The following is a 7,374-nucleotide window of genomic DNA, read 5'->3' on the forward strand; positions in this document are numbered from 1 at the left end:
TTGGGTCTTCATCTCTAATCTCAGGCAAATATTTTCTTTTAAGACTAATGCTTTACCTGTTCCTTGTAAAGACATCCTTGTTTTTGCATACTTAGTTAAATTATTTATGATTGTTCATAATTATTATTTTTCTAAAATTTCAAGAATCATTATACTCATTAATGGAAAATACTCTTAATTTTTCAAATGTCATTATTTCTTTCACTGTTTTTAAGTAGCCAGCCAAAGTGAATGCTTTGTGGATTAAAAAAACAAACAAACAAACAAATACCACTTCCACTTCCTAAGTTGAAGAGATCTATGCAGCTCACAATTGTACCAGGTATTAAAACAGTAAGGGTTCCATGGCTAATTCATTTCAATGTATGACAAAAACTACTGTAATGATGTAAAGTAATTAGCCTCTAACTAATAAAAATAAATGGAAAAAAAAATAAAACAGTAAGGGTTAAGCCTCACCATCTTTGAGAATTTCCACAAGTTGGGTCAATTGTGCACATCTGTAGTTTATTGTGCCCAGCTGCTCAAAGAAGAGCAATGCCACTCAGAGAAACCAGACTCCACATTTATGTCTGTGTCTGTTTTTTTCAACATGTATACTAATTGATCATCCAAGGCACAGGCAAAAGGAAAAAAAATTAACCCTAGCAGGGTTAATGAGGTAATGACACCTATCCAATGCCCTGTAAATACTCTTACTTTGGCAGTGGCCCACAAAGTTAACTTCCAGAGAACTCAGCCTGATACAACAAAACAACTAATGACAATCAGACCATACAATTTGTTCCTACTTTTGCAACCAAATGTATAAATTAAGATGACATCTGTTTATATCACTTGCAAAATGTCTGTACAGTCGGCCCTTCACATTCATGGCTTCTACAGCGATGGATTCAGTCAATCAGGGACAGAAAATATCGCCCCCCCCCCCCAAATTCCAGAAAATTCCAAAAAACAACCATTCACAAAGCACCTACACTGTATTTCAATTATTTCCACAGCATTTACACTCTATTAGGTAATAGATGTAATCTAAAGATGATTTAAAGTAGAGGTAGGTTATATGCAAATACTATGGATGATATTTTGTATTAGAGACTGGACTATCTGACCGACTCTTAGGGCTCTTGGAGCCAATGCTTGCGGCTGTATACCAACATTGTGACAGCCTGTAATATGCAAGTCATTTAGAAAACACAGCTTGTTCTTTACAGACATGTTCATACAAAGATAGAAATCAACATCTGTAGCGTGAATAAGTTTGGTTAGCAAACACAGGTATAAGAGAGTGTGCCCTTGACTCTAATAATAGATATGAGTAGGCTACATGGTGAAGTGCAAGCCCCCATCCACCACCAGGACATGCCCTGTAATGTCTGGAGACTAAAAAAAAGACAATTGAAGTCTCACCCACGGAGCGGACTCACTCCCTGAGACCCTTTTCCCAATTGAGGCTTCAGCTCATTTCAGATCCATTTGCTGCATTCTCAAAGAAGCAAATTTAGCAAGAGCAGTTCAGTTCAGTCACTCAGTCGTGTCCTACTCTTTGCAACCCCATGAACTGCAGCACACCAGGCCTCCCTGTCCATCAGCAACTCCCGGAGTTTACTCAAACTCACATCCATTGAGTCCGTGATGCCATCCAACCATCTCATCCTTTGTCGTCCCCTTCTCCTCCTGCCTTCAATCTTTGCTAGCATCAAGGTCTTTTCAAATGAGTCAGCTCTTCACATCAGGTGGCCAAACTATTACAGAATGCTAATAAAAAGTACAGTTCATAGTTGCTTAAGGAAAATAAGATGTGTGTTTTAAGTTTAAGAAAAAGCTATGAGAAATGAAATTGCATCTTATTAAGAAAAAAGAAAGTAGATCTGACTTACAGGTGGCTGTTTCTAAATAAACAAAGTGATTTTTTAAAAAGAGAAAGAGGTTTTATGGCAAGTGGACCTCAAGAAAAATTTTGTACATAATACAAGTTTTCTTGAGATGTTGAACTGCCTTCAATAACGGATTTTAAGTTTCTTTACCTCTGAAGTGATCTGTTCTGTTTACCTTTGAAATCTTTTGTTAACTATGGCTAAGCAAATGACTATTGTTTCACAATGATTGATACAATCCTCTTGGACTGAGTGTTATAAACCCTGCTGATATTTTTGGCAAAACTTCCTAAATTAAAATCTAATGAAGTTCTTTTCACCTCTAGCTGACTTTGGGATGCTTCAGAGGGCCCCTGAGACATCCCAAAGAGAGGTATTAAACTACATGGGTTCAATCCATGGCTAATTCATTTCAATGTATGACAAAAACCACTGCAATGATGTAAAGTAATTAGCCTCCAACTAATAAAAATAAATGGAAAAAAATAAAAATAAAAAAATAATAAAATAAACTACATGGGTTCATTTGATATGTTAAATTACTTGGGAAGTATTGTTGGAGGAGTGATAAATCTCAGGTTATACGTATGGTTAATGTTACTAATATAGACATCCTAAAAATTATGTGGAAGTCATAAAGATCAGATATGTCCTGATAAAGTGTTGTCAATTATAATTCTATTTATCATATTAAAGTGTTACATGTCACAACAATGACCAGGTTGCTTTGTCAATTGCAACATAGTTACATTTTAAACATGCCATCTGTGGTTTCACTCTCATGCTGTTAGAAGAATATTGCTACTTCTTCAAGATTTATGGAAAAGACTTTCTAAGATTAACTAAACAAACAAATTTTGTTTTTAACAGTTAACTAGTACCAGACCGGAATTTGGTTTTCTGTCTCTGTTAAAAGAACAAAGTTTTCTTAGAACGCAGCTTTTGATAACAGATTGTGAATTTCTTTGCCTTTAAGTGATTTATATTTGCTTGTAAAATCTTTTTCTGCTTTGATAAAGTTTTGCAACCCCATGGATTGTAGTTCACCAGGCTCCTCTGTCCATGAGATTCTCCAGGCAAGAATACTGGAGTGGGTTGCCATTTCATTCTCCAGGAAAGTAAATAAGTATTATTTCACAATGATCTATGGTACATGTAGATAAAGCTCCTTCTGCTTCTACAAAGTAACCCCTCACTTGACCTCCTGATGGCTCAGACAGTAAAGAGTCTGCCTGCAATGCAGAAGACCCGGGTTCGATCCCTGGGTTGGTAAGATCCCCTGGAGAAGGAAATGGCAACCCACTGTAGTACTCTTGCCTGGAAAACTCCATGGATGGAGGACTGGTAGGCTACAGTCCATGGGGTCACAAAGAGTCGGACATGACTGAGCAACTTCACTTTCATTAAACTATTGTTGTAGCCATGTGTTCTGGGAAACAAACTCACTCAGAAGGACAATGCAGATAGTGGAGTGCAGTTTATTACACCGGCGGGCCCAAGGCAGAGTCTCCTCTTAGCCAAGGACCCCGACCAGTTTTTATGAAAACCTTACATACCCTGAGTGTACTTGCTCAAACCCACCTCCCCAAATTCCTTGAAACTAGTCTGGACAAGGTAAAAGAGAGATACGATCAAAGTTAACCCATGATTCATGTGTCACAAGACTAGATAAACAGTGGACATGTATCAAGAGGACTGTGGTCATATCCCGATAAACATAATGGAATTTATGACTTTGTTCTGTCACAGAGATAATTAGCATATTCTTTTAGGCAATGGAGAGTCCAAGTACCAGTCCTGAGGCTCTTTTATCCGGGGGTCTGGTTTCCCATTGATATGCCATGTCTATAGACACCAGGCACAAAGTTCAGAGTCCACTGGGAGGGTGACCATGCGTGTAGCCTAATGTCCGCAGCCTGGCCTGAGATGGAGTCCAGCTCTGTCTGTTTCCTCCTTCATTCCCCCCTCTTGATGCTCTTAACTCATATTATGAGCATCATTCATAGGGATATATTGCACCCTGGCTCTCCGACCGCCAATTTGGGAGAATGACATCAACCTTCGGGTTGCAAAGTTCATAATACATTGTAAAATTCAGGGTCCATAAAGCAGAACTATCAAGGCAACTATGACAGTGGTAAATATAGTTTTCCACCAACTGCCCTTCACCCAAGATAGGCCGGAAGTCTAGAAAGGAATGTTTTCATTTGACATTGCTTTTACCTGGTTTTTCATGTCATCTAAAGCAGTCGATACATTGCCAGATAAGTCAGGAATGTATACACAACATTCAACCTTAATTATAGCTTTTACCTGGTTTTTCATGTCATCTAAAGCAGTCGATACATTGCCAGGTAAGTCAGGAGTGTATACACAACATTCAACCTTAATTATAGCACAGGTCCCTCCTTGAGCAGCTGTTGGTATGTCCAAAGCCATTCTATTATGAATTACCGCTTTTCTCATTTGGATTTGCTCTTCATTTAAGGTTTGGATGGCTTTTGTTCTATCTAGGAGGGCCTGTTTTATGAAATTAGTCAAGACCTCTACTTTAATCATAATATCTGTTGTCCTTATAGAGGGTACGAATAAGGCAGCAATATACTCATACCATTGAAACATAGATCTTGTCCACATAGCATGTAAGATTTATCGGGGCTTGTTGTAGGTTAGGCTCATGTTACACTGGCATTTATATCAAATGTAACCCTATGACCCGAGTCTACTGACTGTAGGTCTTACACCAAGAGAGCAAGGAGAGTTTATGATTGACAAGAGAGGGAAAGTCTCTTTGTGTCATCCCAGAAAAGAGCAGAGTGGTTTAAAATCTCCTTGGTGGAGTGGGGACACCCACCAACAAAGTTCATCCATCACAGACAGAGGCATAGCCCCACATATCCAGCAGCTGGAGGTGGTGTGCAAGTCCGCATAGGAATGTGCCCATGAGATGAAAACATTGTCCTGAGTTGAAACGGAAATTAAATTCAAAATCACGTTAATGAGGCCAAGAAGCAAGAGTTGATTGTGCGGCTTCATCCTGAAGGGGCTCGTCCGGGATCTTCTTTTCCTTCTTCTTAAGGACGGTCTTAGTCTCTCGAGGGTCAGTGGGGTCCCTCTGTGCAGTTCACTCAGCGTTTTCTGGATCTGTGTGGTATGTTCTTTTCACCCTCATATGAAGAATCCAAGGGACAATACCTGCAACTTTAACTGCAGTAGGGGTAGTTAGAATAACATAAGGGCCCTTTCACCAAAGGTCTAGCAAATCATGTTTCCAATCTTTGACCCATACTTGGTCACCAAGCGTAAACTCATGAATCTGTTCCCCAAGGGGGAATGGCACCCTTTTTTTGTACAAACTTAGTTACCCGATTTATTACCTTACCCAGTTCCATCTGCTATGAAATCCTATCCCCCCTCACCTGAGGTAAATTTGTTGACACCTGTTTTATTATGGGAGGGGGCCTCCCATACACAATTTCGTATGGAGAATAGCCTTGGGACTGTGGGGTCATCCTGAGTCTGAGCAGAGCCGTCGGAAGCAAGTCCACCCAGGAGCAGTCAGTCTCTATGATCCACTTGGAGAGTCTCTTTAAGTGTTCAGTTGGTTCATTCCACTGTCTCAGAATTCTGGGCCTATATGCAGTATGCAGTTTCCATTTGATGTTTAGAGTTTTGCTTACTTGTTGTACTAAATCAGCTACAAAAGTCAGGCCATTGCCTGAACCAATGCTGGTAGGAAGTCCAAATCTGGGAACTATTTCCCTAAGCAGGCACCGGACTTCTTCTGATGCCCTTTCAGTCCAGGTAGGAAAAGCTTCCACCCATTCCAAGAACGTAAATACACTACCATGACCAGCAGGTAACAGTAGTATCAGTAAGGTTTCATTTCAGTGAAGTCCACTCCCAGGTGTTCAAAGGGCAGCAAGCCTTTCAGCTGAATACCCAGAGGTTTCTGTCTGAATACATGAGAGGCAGCATTAACCTGTGAGCAGGCAGCATGGCTGAGGTGGGTCACTTGGTGTGTTTGGCTTACCAGAGTGTGTGCCAGCTCCTCTGGTACCAATAATTTGCCACTTGGCAATTCCCACCATCCCTTTTCAGTCTTGATGGCCCCTTCTGCTTTGGCTAACCTGACAGCCATTGTCCTTGTTTTATCAGGCTAGTGCCATCAGTATATAGGACCCAATTAGGGTCTGGAACCTTGAGCCCTTCTTTAAAACAAACCCCAGATACCTTACCTCCTCCTTGCAGATCTGTGCCTTCCTCTTCCACACCCGGTAACCTGCTTCCATCAGCAGCTGGAGCAGTGCTTTGGTCCCTTTCCAGCATTTTTCCTTGGTTTCGGCAGCCAGCAGCAGGTCATCCCCGTATTGTAGGAGCCGACATCCATACTCTTCCGGATGGAATGAGTTCAGGTCAGAAGCCAAGGCTTCCCCAAAGATGGCTGGGGAGTTCTTAAACCCTCATGGGGGAGTCCAGATAAGCTGTTGTTCGGTGCCCTCGACTGGATCTTCCCATTCAAAGGCAAAGATGGGCTGTGACGCTGGGGCGAGGCGTTCACAGAAGAAGGCATCCTTGAGATCTAGGCGAGTATAAACTTTGGTCCTTGGTGGGAGGAGGCTAAGTAAGATATAGGGGTTCGGAACAGTGGGGTGTAAAGTCACAGTAGCCTGGTTGACTAGCCTGAGATCTTGTGCAGGCCTATAGTCGTGTCCTCCTTCCTTTTTGACTGGCAGGATTAGCGTATTCCAAGCCGACTGGCACCCTACTAGAATGCCCCTTGTTTCAATCTATTGATGTGGGGCAATATGCCGGTTCAGGCCTCTATTGGTAGCGGGTACTGGCGCTTTCTAACCGGGGTGGTGCCTGCTTTGAGTTCTATTATCACTGGGGCGTGATGTTTAGCCAGCCTGGGTGGAGGGGGGTTGTCTTCCGCCCAGATCTCAGGGAATAATCGAGTTAGCTCTCTCATGCTCTTCCGGCCCACCCGGTTCTTCCTTCAGAGGCTCATGCAATCTCTCACTCATCTTGAGAGAGAGGGCAAATAAATCATAGAGTCCATCCAGAAGGTGGGCCTCTCCTCAGGGGAGAAAGTCACTTGTGCTCCTAGTTTGGAGAGCAAGTCTCTTCCCGTCAGGGGTACTGGGCACTCAGGAATGTAGAGGAATTCATGAATCACTTGGTGCCCCCCCATCTGACATTTCCTGGGCTGGCAAAACGGTTTAATCATCTCTTCTCCTGATACCCCAGTTTCAGCGGTAGTCTATTTGGACAGTGGTGCCACAGGTTTTGTTACTACCGACAGTTCTGCTCCTGTATCCACCATGAAGTCAATGTTTTGGTCCCTCACTTTTAAGGTTACCATGGGCTCTCGGGGACCTGATATCCCTGAGCCCCAGCAGCCCTAGTTAATTTCCAAGTCAGCAAGCCCCACAACTGCGGGAGCTTCCTCTTCCTTCCTTGCCTTAGGGCATTCATTCTTCCCGTGGCCAGAAGC

This window comes from Odocoileus virginianus, chromosome 20 (assembly GCF_023699985.2).
Source record: "Odocoileus virginianus isolate 20LAN1187 ecotype Illinois chromosome 20, Ovbor_1.2, whole genome shotgun sequence".
Taxonomy (NCBI): domain Eukaryota; kingdom Metazoa; phylum Chordata; class Mammalia; order Artiodactyla; family Cervidae; genus Odocoileus; species Odocoileus virginianus.